Raw genomic sequence first — 19,162 nt, 5'->3', positions numbered from 1 at the left:
AGGTGTAGGAAGAAAAAGTGGTTTCCTGGGCCAGGCCCATGGCCCCCCTGCTATGTGCAGTCTAGGAACTTGGTGCCCTGCATCCCAGCCACTCTAGCCATGTCTAAAAGGGGCCCAGGTACAGCTTGGGCTGTTGCTTCAGAGGGCGCAAGTCCCAAGCCTTGGCAGTTTCCATGTAGTGTTGAGCCTGCAGGTGCACAGAAGTCAAGAATTGAGGTTTGGGAACCTCTGCCTAGATTTCATAGGATGTATGGAAACACCTGTGTGTCCAGGCAGAGGTTTGCTGCAGGGATGAGGCACTCATAAAGAACCTGTGCTAGGGCAGTGTGGAAGGGAAATGTGGGGTTGCAGCCCCACACAGAATCCCCACTGGGGCACTGGCCAGTGGAGCTGTGAGAAGAGGGCCACCATCCTCCAGATCCCAGAACGGTAGATCCACCTAAAGCTTGAACTGTGTGCCTGAAAAAGCACAGACACTAAACACCAGCCTGTGAAAGCAGCCAGGAGTGGGGCTGTACCCTACAAAACCACAGGCACGGAGCTGCCCAAGACCATGGGAACCCACCTCTTGCATCAGTGTGACCTTGATGTGAGACAGGGAGTCAAAGGAGATTATTTTAGAGCTTTAAGATTTGACCACTGTCCAACTGGATTTCAGACTTGCATGAGGCCTGTAGCCCATTTGTTTTGGCTAATTTCTCCCATTTGGAACAACTGTATTTACCCAATACCTGTACCCCCATTGTATCTAGGAATCACTAGCTTGCTTTTGATTTTACAGGTTCATAGGCAGAAAGGATTTGCCTTGTTGCAGATGAGACTTTGGACATGGACTTCTGGGTTAATGTTGAAATGAGTTAAGACTTTGGGGGACTGTTGGGAAGGTACGATTGGCTTTGAAATGTGAAGACCTGAGATTTGGGAGGGGCCAGGAGTGGAATGATATGGTTTGACTGTGTCCCCACCCAAATATCATCTTGAATTGTAACTCCCACAATTCCCATGTGTCATGGGATGGACCCAGTGGGAGGTAATTGAATAATGGGAGCAGGGCAGGTCTTTTTTATGCTGTTCTTGTGATAGTGAATAAGTCTCATGATATCTGATGGTTTTATAAATAGAAGTTTCCCTACACAAGCTCTTTTGCTTTGCCTGCCCCCATCCATGTACGATGTGACTTGCTCCTCTTTGCCTTCCACCATAATTGTGAGGCCTCCCTAGCCATGTGGAACCATAAGTCCATTAAACCTCTTTTTCTTCCCAGTCTCGGGTATGTCTTTATCACAGCATAAAAATGGACTAATACATTGTATTTAAGCAATACATTAGCACAAGGGTTGAAACACACCAGCCCACTGGCTAAATAGAACCGTCCACCCATTTTTGAAAAATGTCAATACTTATTGATTTACATATTGTCTATGGCTGCTTCTGTGCTGCAACAGCAGACTTGATAATTTGGTTTGCCTGTGTCCCCACCCAAATCTCATCTTGTTCCCATAATTTATACATGTTGTGGGAGGGATGTGGTGGCACATAATTGAATCATGGAGTGATTTCCCCCATACTGTTCTCAAGGTAGTGAATAAGTCTCATGAGATCTGATGGTTTTACTAGGGAAAATCCCTTTTACTTCACCCTCATTCTCTCTTGCCATCACCATGTAAGACATGCCTTTTACCTTCTACCATGATTGTAAGGCCTCCCCAGCCACATGAAACTGAGTCCATTAACCCTCTTTTTCTTTATAAACTACCCAGTCTTGTGTATGTCTTTATCAGCAGCATGAAAATGGACTAATACAGTAAATTGATACTGGTAGAGTGAGGTGCTGCTGTAAAGATATCCGAAAATGTGAAAGCGACTTTGTAACTGGGTAACAGGCAGAGGTTGAAAGAGTTCAGAGGGCTCAGAATAAGACAGGAAAATGTGGGACAGTTTGGAACTGCCTAGAGACTTGTTGAATCACTTTGACCAAAATGCTGATAATGATATGGACAATGAAATCCAAGCTGAAGTGGTCTCAGATAGAGATGAGAAAATTTTGGGAACTGGAGTAAAAGTGACTCTTGCTATGTTTCAGCAAAGAAACTGGTGACATTTTGCCCTGCCCTAGAGATTTGTGGAACTTTGAATTTAAGGGAGATGATTTAGGGTCTCTGGTGAATGAAATTTCTAAGCATCAAAGCATTTCAGAGGTACCTCGGGTGCTGTTAAAGGCATACTGTTTTAAAAGGAAAACAGAGCATAAAAGTTCAGAAAATATGCAACCTGATGATGCAGTAGAAAAGAAAAATCGATTTTCTGAGAAGAAATTCTAGCCAGCTGCAGAAATTTGCCTAAGTAGCAGGGAGCCAAATGTTCATCACCAAGACACTGAGAAAAATGTCTCCAGGGCATGTCAGAGGTTTCATGACAGCCCCTCTCATCACAGGTCCAGAGGAATAGGAGGAAAAAATGGTTTCTTGGGCAAGCCCAGAGTCCCCCTGCTGTGTGCAGCCTAGGGGCTTGGTGCCCTGTGTCCCAGCCACTCTGGCTAAAAGGGGTCAGCTTATAGCTGGGGCCATGGCTTCAGAGGGTACAAGCTCCAAACCTTGGCAGCTTCCACATGGTGTTGAACCTGCAGGTACACAGAAGTTAAGAACTGAGGTTTGAAAACCTCCTCCTAGATTTCAGAGGATGGATGGAAATGCCTGGATATCCAGGCAGAAGTATGCTGCAGGGACAGGGCTCACATGGAGAATTTCTGCTAGGGCAGTGGAGCAGGGAAATGTGGAGTGGGTGTCCCCAGAGTCCTCACTGGGGTGTTGCCAAGTGGAGCTGTGAAAAGAAGGCCACCATCCTCCAGACCCCAGAATGGTAGATCCACCAATAGCCTGAACCGTGCATCTGAACAAACCACGGACACTCAACACCAGCTTGTGGAAGCAGACAGGAGGGAGGCAGTACCCTGCAAAATCACAGGGGTGGGGATGCCCAAGATTATGGGACCCCACCTCCTGCATCAGCATGAACTGGATGCAAGACCAGGAGTCAAAGGAGACCTTTTAGGAGCTTTGAGATTGGACCACCTAGCTGGTTTTCAGACTTGCATGGGAACTGTAGCCCCTTTGTTTTGGTCAATTTCTCCCATTTGGAACAACTATATTTACCCAATGCCTGTACCCCATTGTATCTAGGAGGTAACTAACTTGCTTGTGATTTTACAGGCTCATAAGCAGAAGGGACTTGCCTTGTCTCAGATGAGATTCTGGACTGTGGACTTTTGGGTTAACACTGAAATGAGTTAAGACTCTGGGGAACTGTAGGGAGGGCATAATTGGTTTTAAAATGTGAAATGAGATTTGGGAGCGGCTGAAGTGGAATAATATGGTTTGGCTCTGTCTCCACCCAAATTTATCTTAATTTTAGCTCTCACAATTCCCATGTGTTGTGGGAGGGACCTGGTGGCACATACTTGAATTATGGAGGTGGTTATCTCCATACTGTTCTTGTGGTAGTGAATAAGTCTCACGAGATCTGATGGTTTTATAAGGGGAAAGCTCTTTCACTCTGCCACCATTCTGTCTTGCCACTGCCATGTAAGACATGCCTTTCACCCTCCACCATGATTGTGAGGCCTCCCCAGCCACATGGCACTATGAGTCCATTAAACCTTTTTTCTTTATAAATTACCCAGTGTCAGGTATGTCTTTATCAGCAGCATGAAAGTGGACTAATATAGTTGAGTAGTTGTGACAGAAATCATATGACTACAAAGCCTAAAATATTTACCACCTGACTCTTTAGAAAAAAGTTTGCTGAGTCTGATTCATATGTATCTATTTTGAAAAGATCACTGTATTAGAAATATAAAGAAATGTAAATTGCTGGTGGAGGGGCAAGAGGTCAGGCATAGAGACCAATTAGGAGACTGTGGTAGGTAAGGGATGATAAAGAACTGGATTAGGTTGGTAACGATAGATAAGGAATTATGTGAAAAATAAGGTGACATCAGCTGAACCTGGTGATGAACTGCAAATGGAGAATAAATTAAAACAAGGAGTCAAGGACATTTTCTAGGTTTTTCTTTTGAAAAATGTTATAGATGGAGGTGATAAGATTAGTTTGGAGATGTCAGGTTTGAAGAGTCTATGAAATATGCAAATAGAGATATTGAGACAGCAGCGCAATACATGGCCCTGCATTTCCAGGGACAGACAGATCTAGGTTGGGAGTCAAACACTAATGAAAATTAAACATATAAGAATAGCTGAAAATCCAAGAAAAATGTGTAGAGGAAGAAATAGGTAAAAGACCAGAATAACTTCACTCCCAATATAATTTTATTAATCTCCATGTGTTTGCATGAAATGCATATTTTGATGGGGTCAAGTTCTTGATTAAATGCTACTTTAGAAATCTGAAAATCCAACTTTGCACATTCCTTACACTTCACTTGTTCATTCTTATCCCACTATGTTACAACATGACTATTCACTGAAATAAACTCAAACTGCATTAAAATAGTTTATAATTAAGATCATCTTCATTTCAGTTACTCTAAATTAGTGTGAGTCCATGTTTTACTCCTATAATTTATCTCACTAATTTTGAGATGTTTACCCTGCAATATGATAGCTGTTGTTTATTTAATGCTCACTCTCTATTGAGGCCCCTATCAAAGCAGTATGCAATCCGATCTCTGTATCCAGGGGTTTTGCATCTGTGAATTCAACCAAACGTTGATTTAAAATATTCAGGGAGAAAAGAAATGGATGGTTGCTTTATGCTGAACACGTACAGGATTTTTTTATTATTTTTTCTAAACAATTCAGTATAACAATTACTTTCACAGCATTTACATTGTATTAGTTGTTGCAAATAATCTAGAGATGATTCATGGTATATGGAAAGATGTGCATAGGTTATATGAAAGAACTACACCAATGTACATATAAGGGACTGAACATCTGTGGATTTTCCCATATCCATGAGAAATCCTAGAACCAATCCCTTGTGGATATTGATGGATGACTGTATATATGGCTCTCATTTTATTCTAAATGACAGCCATATGGGGAGACTGAGGCTTGGAGAACTTGTCCAGGTAAAACATTTTGTAAGTGGTAGATGTGGAGTACTCTACCTCCAGAGTCTTTACTCTTAGCCTGTCAGATACACAACCTCACTTCATTCACTTTCTCTAAATCCTGTGCCTTCTATGTATTTACACCTTCAAGTGTGTCTGACAGAATTATTATAATGGAATATATATTCATTACTGTGTGACAGAAATCATACAAGGCTAAGAGTCAAAAATCCAAATTTCAAAACAGTTTGTGACACATGCTTTGAACAATGATTTAATATTCCTGAACTTGCTTTCTAAATGTTAGAATATGTTAAAAACATGACTGACCTATCTTCATTAGAGGGTGTTTGAGATTAGACATACAAATAACAGTATATATGTGGAAGCACTCTGAAAATATGTATCGTTGTTAATATATTTATGCAAAATTGGTATTCTTTTATGGACCTGTGTCTGATGCAGGAGAATCAAGGTTTGGGAAAGAAAGATTAACCCAATTATGCCTGAGGTTGCAATTTTTTGATATTTGCAATCAGACCTTAGCGATGACCTTGAGCAGTAGGATATAAATAATTTCCACATGCTTAGTGTTCCAATAATGGAACACTAGACATACTAAGCAGATGGCCTGAAATTTATTTCTCTCTTTTTTCCAGAAGAAAATGTTGAAGAAAGAAAGAAAACAAGTTGCACAATCAAATCTTTTAAACATGGTGAAAACATACCTTGTGTAAATAAACTAATATTTTCTAGCATGAGAGTTTGTACTGATATAATGCTCTTAGCAAATGACTCTAGTCTAGGAGTGCTTATGATAATCAAACCAGGAATATGTGAATTTGTGGTGCATGGTTCTCTGCAAAATGTCATGGAAGCCATGTAAATATATTAATGTATAAAATGGAGACATTTCATAATCTAGATCAGCAATGGACAAGCATTTTCTGTAAAGAAGCAGGTGGTAAGTACTTTCAGTTTTGTAAGTCATTCAGTCTCTGTCACAAATATCAGTTCTGCCATCGTAGTGCCAAATATGTCATACATTATAAGGAAACTAACGTGGCTGTGTTTGAATAAAACTTTATTTACAAGAAGAGGCAGTGGGCTGGATTTGGCTAAAATCCGAAAATTTGAATTTTCTTGGATAAAGAAAATGTGGTACACATACACCATGAAATACTATGCAGCCATAAAAAAGAATGAGTTCATGTCCTTTACAACAGCATGGATAGAGCTGGAGGGCATTATTATAAGTAAATTAACATAATAAAAGAAAATCAAATACTACATGTTCTCATTTATAAGTGGGAGTTAAATATTGAGTACACATGGACACAGAGAAGGGAACAATAGACTCTGGGGTTTACTTGAGGTTGGAAGGTGAGAGGAAGGTAAGGATTACAAAGCTACCTATTGAGTACTATGCTTATTACCTGGGTGATGAAATAATCTGTACATCAAATCCTCGGGTGATGCAATTTACCCATATAACAAACATGCACATGTATCCTCTTGAATGTAAAATAAAATTTGGAATAAAAAAACAAAAAAGTTTAATTATTTTAAAATTAAAGAAAACAGATAACAGGTCTACTGATACTAGTTATCATGTTCATGGCAAGCACTGTATAATGTATAAAGCCATTGCTCAAATGAGTTTCATTTAAACAGATTTATAATTTAATAATCTAATGGCAAATAAATGAAAACTTTTATTTTAGTAGAATACAGGATCTTTTACTAATTTATATTTTGAAGAGCTACAGCACCCCTACTCTTGATCATGTTCAAGAACTGGCAGCAAATTAGAGAACATTTCACTGTATCACATAACTCTGAATGAATGATCATATATAAACATGAGATTTCTGATTGAAGCAGATTCATTTAAAATATGTAGGTCCTGTGAGATGCACTTAAGATCCAGTCATAAATCATAAATGATATCTATACCACGGAGACAAAATAATACCACCATGCATCTGAAATATTGTCTTTTAACAGACACTATTAACTTCTTATAATCTGTGGGAGAAATCATTCTCCTTCTCCAGTCTTCACCGGCAGAGAGGGAAGAATAAATATAAAGTGCTATGGTCTGAGCATCCAGCATGATCATCTCTAGTTACTTATTCATAAAACTTACTTATACAGTAATCACAGTTTTCTATTTAGTAACTCCTAAATTTAAAAAAAAACTTTAAAATCAAAGGAGATGTATTTGTGTAGTCTAAAGAAAATATGAGCTGCTGCAATTTTTGTAATGAGGAAAACAGGAAGACATCTGGCAATGCATTCCAGCCTTAGGAGAATATCCCAGCATACATATTTTTGAATCAATATGAGCTAAGTACATTATTAAGGCCCTTTGTGAATCAACCACATGCTTTATGTTAACTCTAGAGTTAACAGGGAAAGCAAATTCCTGCTAAAAGGCAATACAACTATAACAAAGCTTCTACTTCTAATTATAGCTTAAACAAAACCTTTACTTTTAAACTTAAAAATCGTAATTATTAAATGTTCCCTGACAAAACCCTGGTAAAACACCCTCAATTTTGAAATGAAAACACATGAAAAAAATTATGTTAAACTATTGTCATTTTGATTCATACTCGTACTCAAAGTTTGTATGGAAATTGCTGGCAAAATCAACATGGGCTCAATGGAGACAACTGATGTGATAATTATCATCCATTATGGATTTAAAAATGCAGTAACATGAAATATGAAATATTCTATCTGAGAAGAAAAGTTTACTGGTAGAGTTCATAGCTCCAAAAATAGTCCTGGTAAGGGGTAAAAACAGTCAGTTATATATTCTCTTGTTCAGTTACAGTTTTCCAGTTCCATAACAGAAATATGTAGCTATTCCAGTATTATAGTCTAGATTGACTAGACTAATTTTATCAGACCTTAGTGTTGTAGAAAAAAACAGGTTCTTATCACATGACCAGAAAACATTAGGCTCACAGACACACAGGAGGGTGAGCAGTGAAGTTTATTGGACAAAAAGGAAAAACAACTCAGCAAAGTGGGAGGAAGCCTTGCTAACAGGCTCTCCACCTCACCAATTGAATCTCAGGAAGAGGAGAGGCAGGGCGCTCTCCCTCTGCAAATGACATGAACTTCCTGAGACTCCACCCTAGTCCTCCCAGTGCACAGGCCAGTTGGAGATTCTCTGGGGAGCCCTTTTTCTTGGCTGTCTCATTAGCATTTTTATTTTTTCAAAAATATGAATCCCACACTAACTTGTAAGAAAAATTCTTGTCAAAGTATTTTCTCTATTTCTCAAAATTAATATTTTAAGGGAGCCTGCTAGATGTTTAAATTATTAGAAAATAGGGGCTCAGTTATGGTTAGAATGGGGTAGATTAGGCAAGAAATAATAGAAAAGCAGCCACAAGTAAGCACTTCACTCTTTATCAACTAAGATATTTTCCAAGAGAAAATAGTCACCAGAGATTTGCAATATGGTTAAGAATATTCTTCTTAATGGTTTCAGGTGTCTGAACAAGATTAAAATAGTTATTTTGTTTCTGGAAAACTAGCACAGATACAGAAGCAGAAAAAAAAAATGGAAGGGATTTTTTAAAATCTCTCCTTCTTGGCAAATAAGAATCTTTTCTTTCTCAGGAAAATATTAACTTTGTACACATAGCTTCAGACAGAGAACTGTTATGAATGTCACCTCCCTTCTAGTGTAGCCAGCACTTGTTCTCTTCAGTTAGAGCCTGAGCTTGTTATATCTATAATTGTATTTAAGATGACTACAATTTAAAAGATTAAGAAACAAAATAAAGGGATTTGCACATAAGAGTACTTAATAATTTAAAATACTGTTTTTGCTTTACTTTTGAAATATCATTTTACATTAAATCATATATGATTTATATAACTTATGAATTTGCATTTTCCATATTTCAAGATAATGCCTTTGGTATTGTTGCAAACTGATGAAATTTGATTTGACCATTTATACTATAAGTTCCTTTTAGCGTATTTATTGTATTCAATAATAAAAGATGTATAGATGTTCCAATATGACATTCACCAATAACAAGGACAAGTTATATGAAAAGGATTAAACTGATACAAAAATAGTCCCATTCTGCAAACTCAATGCATTTCCAATAATCTTTCCTTCTAAGCACTGAGACAATTATCTTGCATGAAAGATGTAGTCAAAGCAGACATAGAATTGTTCCACTGTCAGGATTAAGTCAGGTGACAGCAGCCTGTGTAGGCTACTGAACAGAGAACGAGAACCTTAACCAGAACCAGAATCATTCCTACGCAACAAATTCAAACAATTTATCCACCCATTATGCTAATTAATACGCCCACAGACACTGACTGGAGATAAACATCATCAAAAATGTTGGTTGAGGGACACCTCTGAATTGCTGAACTTTGAAGAGCATCTAACGCTCCAACCCAGATTTTGTATTCCAAATTAGGGAGCATTAGGGGCTAACAAACCATTGCAAGGGTATAAATTAAAATTAACAAATTGAGATGTTTAAAAATAATTACAGACAAGTTAGCAAGAACTTAGAATGCAGATAAACTCAAATCATCATGAAAATGAATGTTTTGCATCCAGAGTACCTATTTGACCCCAATAATGTTGGATAAATGGCTTTATTAAATAAAGGTCTTGTGAAGTGTATTAGATTACCAGGCACATTCATTAATAGTTATATTTTCTGTTCATGTATGTGATTGATGATTTGTTTCCCTCCAATGTCAGAATTTCTATAATCTTAGTTCAATATAAAAAATTAAAGAGGTGGTGTTACATGGTTATTGTGAACTAGGCAAGAAGACATGATAAAACACTGTCAGAAAAAAAAGCAACTTGAAAACTGTATCACTGGCCGGGCGCGGTGGCTCAAGCCTGTAATCCCAGCACTTTGGGAGGCCGAGACGGGCGGATCACGAGGTCAGGAGATCGAGACCATCCTGGCTAACACGGTGAAACCCCGTCTCTACTAAAAATACGAAAAAAAACTAGCCGGGCTCGGTGGCGGGCGCCTGTAGTCCCAGCTACATGGGAGGCTGAGGCAGGAGAATGGCGTAAACCCAGGAGGCAGAGCTTGCAGTGAGCTGAGATCCGGCGACTGCACTCCAGCCTGGGTGACAGAGTGAGACTCCGTCTCAAAACAAAAACAAAAAAACAAAACAAAACAAAACAAAAAAAACTGTATCATCTGGCTGAAAAACGAAGCTTCATCTGAAATGCATACAAATTTACTCAACAATCAAGATGTTTTATTCTGGGTCACTACCTTCGTGTAGTTGATATTACAAAAATTAAGTGCATAAACATTTAAGTGTCCTGAAAACAATGTGAACTGAACTGAAATATATGACAGAGTTAGGTAGAATTCAGATAGGATATACAGAATTATTTCTAACCTTCTGTAACAGAATTTGAAATTTTAAAATATTTATGGTATTAAGGATTTTTTAAATGAAAGCCATAAATACAGCAACATTGGTGATGGAGAGGGGGATACAAAAATAGAGGAAAAAATACTTACTATCCAAATTTATTCCAATCTACTAATAGTAGGTCACATAGAATGAAGAAAAACGGACAAGTTAAACTGTGTGTCTCAAAGCCTGATTTAGCTAGATCAGAATTTTATAAAGATTTGTTATTCCATGATTACACTTTTTTGCCAAATTATGGGATCACATGTAGGCAGAAGAAATAGTAATACCTTCTGTACATTCTTGAAAAATAATCTTTTCTTTTTCCTTTTATATAACAAACTTCTGAGAGGTTTGTGACAACATCATCTGAGAAATACAAAATCTTCAGAGGATTCCATTATGTATAACTTAGAAGTAAATTCAATTTAGATATCATTCAATCATGCAAATCAATTATCTAAAGTACCTTAATGATTCTGATCACTGCCTATTGATTCCAGATAATTAGTTATAAGCTTTTCTTGGATCCCAAGTACTAAATAGAGGTGGGGTCAGGCTAAAGGGAAAGCAAAATAGGGAGTAACTGTTCAGCGGGTATAAAGTTTCAATTATACAAGATAAACAAGCTCCAGATATCTGCTGTACAATACTGTGCCTAAAAATTTTTAAGTGCACAATACTGTATTGTTAAGAGGGTAGATCTCATGTTAAGTCTTTTTACTATTATTACAATTATAATGACAAGAGAATCTGGACATTCTAACTGGATCAATGGCAAAATCAAGATGGTGGCACTGGAGGCTCAAATTCAGTGACTCATGAAGTTCCTGTGTGTTTGAAATAATCAATAATAAGCTGGATTTGTGTTATACTAGCTTTTTATAATATAAAGTATGTCTGTTTTGTTAATAACAATACTCTGAATACATTTCTTCTAAATATTTTTGTGTCTTCACATTCATTAGTTTCATTTTCATTACTTTTATGTCTAATGTACATATTTGCATCTGTGATCAAGAGTTATTTTGTTTTAAATAAAACACATTTTCAAGCCAAGAAATAACATATTTGGAGATAGTTTTGATGATTGTGACTAAAAGAGTTTAGGGTGAATTGATCATCTCACATTGTTTAAGAAGAACCCTGGATTATTTTAAAGCTGAGCTGAAATATGTATGTTTCTCTATCCTAGAATCGTTCTCATGAAGTGCTCACTATATTACTAGTTATTTATAATACACAACAAGAGTGTTAAATAGGCATATTTAAAGTGGACGTTATTATAACATTTACTATAATAAATACAGAATACAAACAAATATTATTTTCAGTAAAAAAGTAACAAAATTGTATTTGATATAATATATATGTATATTTAAAAGTGGGAAAATAAAACCTGCACCTAGAAGTTTATTTGTTATGACCCACCATCCTGTCACTTAATTTCCTAGTCAAAGCTGTTCTATTTATAAAGTGCAAACGACTAAACAAAGAAAGAAACAAATAGAAAGCAAGGGAGATAATACTGTCTCTCCTTTTGTGCTGCTGTTTAACATCTACATTAGGCCTGAATATCTTCATGTTTATCTCGTTTCTATAAAGGGGTTCTCCATGAAATTCTCAATGGCATACAAAGTATTTTTTGAGTCACCACTACGGTGTTATGTCTTGTCTCTTGATTTTGTTCAAAAGCCAAAAACTATACAACAGTACCCCTGGATGATTTCCTTTGTCATAAATTATTTTTAAAATTATTTTACCATTTATTTATTCATTTACTTAACATTTACTGAGCTTCAATTATAACAGAGGTTATCTGATATTTTGCATTCAATGAGTCCTGAGTCCTACCTAATTGCTTTCTCCCTTCCCTAGTAAAGATTTTTAAACTTTTCCAATTCTAGTCAGTGCCTTGAGTAATAACAATTAGAATCTTCCACCACCTTTTCTGTGCACATGCATTCTTTTGTTTTTTGCTTTTTATTTTCAAATCGGAAAATAGGAATAGGAAAATAGGCACAGGAAAAAAAATGGCAAAAATAGAGATAATTCCCAGATACTCTTAACCCATTCTAATACTAATATTCTACATAACCATAATATAATATTCAGAAGTAGGTAATTAACATAAATGACAATATAGTTAACTAAACTACAGACCTTATTCGAATTTCACACAATATCCTTTTTCTGTTTCAGGACCAATTCAGGATCACACATTGCAGTTAGTTGTCATGTCTTCTTAGTTTCCCTTAGGCTGTTATACATCCTAGACCTTGTCTTCCCTTTTATGACCTTGACACATTTGAAGATCACTGGTCAGTTATTTTGTAAAATGTTCCTCAGTTTGGGTTTTCAAACATTTTCTCATGATTAGTTTGAGGTGATATATTTTTACAAGAATAATATAGAAGCAACGTGCTCTCTGTGAATCACATCAGAAGCACATAATGTCAATGTCTTATTACTGCTGATGCTACCCTGGATCACTCAATGAAGATTGCTTCTCTGCCTGCAACTTACTATTTTTCCCTTTGCAAGTAACAAATACCTTGGGGGAGAAACCTTGAGAATATGCAAATATACTTTTCCTTCTTAAACTTGTACCCTCAAATTTAATATTCATTGGTAGATTTTGTCGGCAGCAATTATTACTGTGGTGTTTGCTTAATGGTGATTTTTTTTCTCTCTCTCTCTCAATACAGAGCCTCATTCTGTCTCCCAGGCTGGAATGTAGTGGCACAATCTCAGCTCACTACAGCCTTGACTTCCCAGGCTCAAGTGACCTTCCTGCCTCAGCCTCACGAGTAGCTGGGACTACAGGCACACGCCACCACCCCCAGCTAATTTTTGTATTTTTTGTAGAGATGAGTTTTACCCTGTTGCCCAGGCTGGTCTCGAACTCCTGAGCTCAAGCAATCCACCTGTCTTCAGCCTCCCAAAGTGTGCAGGTGTAAGCCAGCACACTGGGCCTTTTCTCTTTTTTTTTACTTGCATTATTTGCCTGTAAAGCAGAGCTGTTCCTTCTTCCCTATTATTTATTCAATTATTTATAACAGTTTTCATTCATAAATATTAAATTTATTCTGTGGGGCATATTCCAACATTATCATTGTTTTGTGATTCAAATTGTTCCACTTTTGGATCTTAGGAGTTTTTTTAGGTTAGTTCCTTTTGAGATGCTCCCGTCCTTTTTGAGCACGTCTCACTTTTTGGCACCACAATATATTCCAGGCTTATTTTTATTTTCCTGCTCTGATTTTCCTAGAATTAACTACTTCTACAAGAATCCTTGATTCCTTTATGGGGGAACAGTGATTACAAACCAAGATCTGGGTGCTATGTGTGTTCATTGCTACTGCAGTATAATTGCTACTAACTCTTCTTTATGGACAAAGCTTGAAAGTATACCTTTGTATAACAAAACATGCACACACACACACACACACACACACACATCTTTACTTCTTTATCTATGTGTATGTGTGTATGCATACGTGTATATATCCATGAGTTTATATTAATACATTGGATTCTAATTCAACCAGCATAGATATTTAGCCATCTCCCTCTCCTTTTCCTTATTCCAACTTCATCTGAAAGTTCAGATTCATCATTCACCATCAATGAAACTTAGCTATCATTATCTACAATACCTTTACTTATTTGTGTAACTCTAGGGTATAAGTAAAGTAGTTTCAGAATTGCTAATCATACCACTGGAAAAAGGAATTTATTAACGGGAATACAGTGCTTCCTTACGGATCTTTTTTTCCTTAGTCTCACCAGTTAAGATATAATATTCAGATTTACTCAGCCTATTTTTCTCTTCCCTAGCCCCTGCAGTTGATTTGCCTTAGGGCTTCATCCTGAAGTCAAATCCTATGCTATTTGATTTCAGGTTGGTTCAAGTATCCTGCTGTTCTTCAACAGGGACAGCCTTTATGTGAAAAGAGAAAAGCTGAGGGAATCCTCACCAGAGGCCCCTGGTGCTGCTTTAATAACAACTGTAGCTACCAGATTGCCTTCAGCATCTTGGCAGAAACTTTTCTTATCGATGGTGAACTGCAGGTGGACTTGATAAGAAGAATGTAAATATGTTTCTAAGAATTCATATTTCTTTACCTGTAAAATATTCCCTCACTACAATTGTAGTTAAATCTTGGGATTTTCTCTCTCAAAGACAATGCCCTTTCTGTATGGATTTCTGTGAGTCTGTCTTATCTTTTTAGATGCCAATTCCTCCCTAAATGAGAGCTTCGCCCTGAAACCTACCCTTTATGTGAGGATGCTCGATGAGTGACTGTCAGTAACTACCGTGCCTCTGAGCAAGCCTGGCCAACTAACTACATCTTCCTACTGAGCAATGTTTCTGCAGCTTGAGCTCAAGTTTATCTTTTCTAAGTGTCTGAATATGCTTGCTGCTCACCAGGCTTGATTTCAGCTTCCGTTCTCTTTCTGTCTTGCTCGTACAGGCTTTCCACCCCTTGTGGATTATTAAAATTAGTTCCATCTACAATGAAATAAGGACATTACCCTCCTTCTCACTGGCAATAACCTTTGAAAATAACTGGGAATCAAACTTTATTTCTTATCTTCCCCAACTCCCTCATCCTAGGTGACAGGAGGAAGTGCTTTTAAAGCTGAGTTAGCTGCAACCATGAACAAACAAAGAGGCTTGAGAGAAAATCCAGTTATCACAGAGAGTCAGTGGAGATGGAGGATCCCTGGTAGGAAGAGCCCTGAGGACCCTGGGCATTAATATTCTGTTAACAGGGACACTGAGGGCAGCTCTGAAAGAAAAATCATGAGAGTGAGGCACATGACCATCTGTTAAATAAAAAAGAGGACATGATCATATCAGCTCATTGATGAAACTCCTTCCTGATAGAATGAAATGGTGAATATCATCATCTCCTCTTCCAACGCTTGTGTTTTTCCTGAGTTTCTTGATTAAGTTCCTTGATTTTGGGAGGAAAGGGAGGCCTTCCTCCTACCACCTAGGATCCAGAGAAAGCATCTCATCTATAGTGTCTGATGGAAGGTTCTGAGTCCATAAGAGATTCCTCTGGTATCCACGAAATAGAGGAAAGGTACTTCATCAACTCTCTGCTCTAGGTTTTCTCTTTGACTCATTTGCCAATTTATACTTGACTCATTTGGCAATTTATACTTATGAGTCTAAAGATTTTTTTCAGTACCTGTCCTTGATATTTACCTATATCATCAATTCTAATACACATTTTATTCACATTTTAACATCTCTAAAATCTAGATAAATGTGCAAGTCAATGTCATCTTTCTTTCAAGAAGTACATAAAATAAGGATGCATGTCAAAATAAAGTCATTTTATCTCCGAAGAGGTACAATAGCCTATTCAATATTCTCTCTTGGATGTATCAAAGGAAATTCAGACATAGTTGGTCCAAGATCAGCCTTATGATCCCCCCTTCAACGGTGATTATCCACTTTCAGTATTTCTTCTCCCAGTTAATGGCACTACGATAACTACAATCAGGCAAGCCCTAAATCTATAAGTCATCCTTGACAGCTACCTCTTCCTCATCCTTCATACCTATCCATCTCCTGTTACTTGAGCAGCTTTACCTGTTCAATACCTAATGTTGTCATTATTATTACTAAGGGTTTTAGTTTTAAAACCACTCTTTGTTTTAATCAACTGTATTGAGAATTCATCTACATCCATGCATTTGTTTTAAGTGTGCAGACTGTTGAGTTTTGACAAATGCATGTAGTTATGTAACTGCTACCACGATCAAGATAAAGAACATGTCTCTCACCACTGAAAAGATCACTTTAGATCTATAGATTATTTTTACCTTCTAGAATTGCATGTGAATAAAATCATAGAGTATGGACTTCTCTGTTTTCCTTCCTTCCTTCCTTCCTTCCTTCCTTCCTTCCTTCCTTCCTTCCTTCCTTCCTTCCACTCTCTCTCTCTGTCTCTCTCTCTCTCTTTCTTTCTTGACAGTTTCACGGTGTCACCAGGCTAGAGTAGAGTGGCGTGATCTTGGCTCAACCTCTGCCTCCCAAGTTTAAGTGATTCCCCTGCCTCAGTCTCCTGAGTAGCTGGGACTACAGGTGCGTAATTTTTGTATTTTTAGTAGAGATGGGATTTCACCATGTTGGCCAGGATGGTCTTGATCTCTCGACCTTTTTATCCACCTGCTTTGGTCTCCCAAAGTGTTGGGATTACAGGCGTGAGCCACTGTTCCCAGCCTTGGACTTTTCTTTTTAAATTTTACTTTAATTTCCAGGATACAAGTGCAGAAAGTGTAGGTTTGTTATACAGGTATACATGTGCCATGATGGTTTGCTGCACATATCAACCTGTCAACTAGGTTTTAATCCCTGCATGCATTAGCTATTTGTCCTAATGCTTTCCCTTCCCTTGCCCCCCACCTCTTGACTGGCTCAAGTGTGTGTTGTTCCCCTGCCTGTGTTCATCTGTTCTTATTGTTTAATTCCTACTTATGAATGAGAACATGTGGTGTCTGATTTTCTGTTCCTGTGTTAGTTTGCCCAGAATTGCGGCTTCCAGCTACTGCCATGTCTTGCAAAGGACATGATCTCATTCCTTTTTATGGCTGCATAGTATTCCATGTTCTATATGTACCACACTTTTTTAAAATCCAGTCTTTCTTTGATGGGCATTTGGGTTGGTTCCATGTCTTTGCTATTGCAAATAGTGCTCTAATAAGTACACATGTGCATGTGTTTTATAGTAGAATGATATATATTTTTGGGGTTTATACCCAGTAATGGGATTGCTGGGACAAATGGTATTTCTGGTTCCAGATATTTGAAGAATCACCACACTGTCTTCCACAATGGTTGAACTAATTTACATTCCCACCAACAGTGTATAAGCGTTCCTATTTCTCCACAGCATCGCTAGCATCCATTGTTTCTTGACTTTTTAATAAATCACCATTCTGACTGGCAAGAGATGGTGTCTCACTGTGGTTTTCATTTGCATTTCTTTACTGATCAGTGATGTTGAGTCTTTTTTTCATATTTGTTGGTCGCATAAATATCTTCTTTTGAGAAGTGCATGTTCATATCCTTTGCTCACCTTTTGATGGAGTTGTTTTTTCTTGTAAATTTGTTTCAGTTCCTTGTAGATTCTGGATATTAGACCTTTATCTGATGGGTAAAAATTGCAAAAATATTCTCTATTCTGTAGGTTGCCTGTTCACTCTGATGACCATTGTTGTTTTTGCTGTTGTTTTTCCTGTGCAGAAGCTCTTTATTTTAATTAGATTCCATTTGTCAATTTTGGCTTTTGTTGGCATTGCTTTTGCCATTTTGGTCATGAAGTCTTTGCCCATGTCTATGTCCTGAATGGTATTGCTTAGGTTTTCTTCTAGGGTTTTTATGATGTTGAGTTTTATGTTTAAATCTTTAATACATCTTGAGTTAATTTTTGTATAAGGTGTAAGGAAGGGGTCCAGTTACAGTTTTCTACATACAAGTAGCCAGTTTTCTCAGCATCATTTATTAAATAGGGACTCTTTTCCCCATTGCTTGTTTTTATCAGGATTGTTGAAAATCAGATGGTTGTAGATGTGTGGTCTTATTTCTGAAATCTCTGTTCTGTTCCTTTGGTCTACACCTTGCTGTTTTGGTTACTGTAGCCTTATAGTATAGTTTAAAGTCATATAATGTGATGCCTCCAGCTTTTGTTTGTTTGTTTGTTTGTTTTTTGCTTAGGGTTGTCTTGGCTATATGTACATTTTTGGTTGCATATGAAATTTAAAGTATTTTTCTCTATTCTGTGAAGAATGTCAATGGTAGTTTAATGGGAATAGCATTGAATCTATAAATTACTTTGGACAGTATGGCCATTTTCACAATATTGATTCTTCCTATCCACAAGTATGAAATGTTTTTCCATTTGTTTGTGTCCTCTCTGATTTCCTTGAGCAGTGGTTTGTAGTTCTCCTTGAAGAAGTCTTTCACATTCCTTGTTAGGTGTATTCCTAGGTATTTTATTCTCTTTGTAGTCATTGTGAATGAGAGTTATTTCATGATTTATCTCTCTGCTTGTTTATTGTTAGTGTATAGGAATGCTTGTGATTTTTGCTTATTGATTTTGTATCCTGAGAGTTTGCAGAAGTTGCTTACCAGCTTAAGGAGTTTTGAGGCTAAGAAGATAGGGTTTTCTATATATAGGATTGTGTTGTCTACAAACAGAGACAACTTGACTTTCTCTCTTCCTATTTGAATACGCTTTATTCTTTTCTCTTGCCTGATTGCCCTGGCCAGAACTTCCAACACTATGTTGAATAAGAGTGGTGAGAAAGGGCATCCTCATCTTGAGCTGGTTTTCAAAGGGAATGCTTCCAACTATTGCCCATTCAGTGTGATATTGGCTGTGGGTCTGTCATAAATAGCTCTTATTATTTTGAGATATGTTCCATCAATACCCCGCTTATTGAGGGTTTTTACATTAAGGGATGTTGAATTTTATTAAAAGACTTCTCTGGGATGCCTTTGCATCCTTGGGATGAAGCTGACTTGATCATGGGGGATAAGCCTTTTGATGTGCTGCAGGATTTGGTTTGTCACTATTTTATTGAGGATTTTCACATCGATGTTCATCAAAGATATTGGCCTGAAGT

General features: G+C 37.3%; 1 long non-coding RNA gene across 2 annotated transcripts in view; it reads left to right on the top strand.

Moving 5' to 3' along the window:
* The window catches only part of LOC139363392 (uncharacterized), a 46,820-nt gene that overhangs the window by 1,978 nt on the left and 25,680 nt on the right, over positions 1-19,162 (top strand). The window contains exon 2 of one of the 2 annotated variants that reach the window (XR_011623673.1): positions 5,731-5,787. The exons of the other annotated variant lie outside the window; for it this stretch is intronic. This is a non-coding gene — a long non-coding RNA (uncharacterized lncRNA). The remainder of the gene's footprint in view (positions 1-5,730; positions 5,788-19,162) is intronic. 2 annotated transcript variants of the gene reach the window in all.

The sequence above is a fragment of the Macaca nemestrina genome, chromosome 5 (assembly GCF_043159975.1).
Source record: "Macaca nemestrina isolate mMacNem1 chromosome 5, mMacNem.hap1, whole genome shotgun sequence".
NCBI classification, from domain to species: domain Eukaryota; kingdom Metazoa; phylum Chordata; class Mammalia; order Primates; family Cercopithecidae; genus Macaca; species Macaca nemestrina.
The sequence above is the reverse complement of the archived record's forward strand: the minus strand, read 5'-3'. Positions and strand labels throughout refer to the sequence as shown.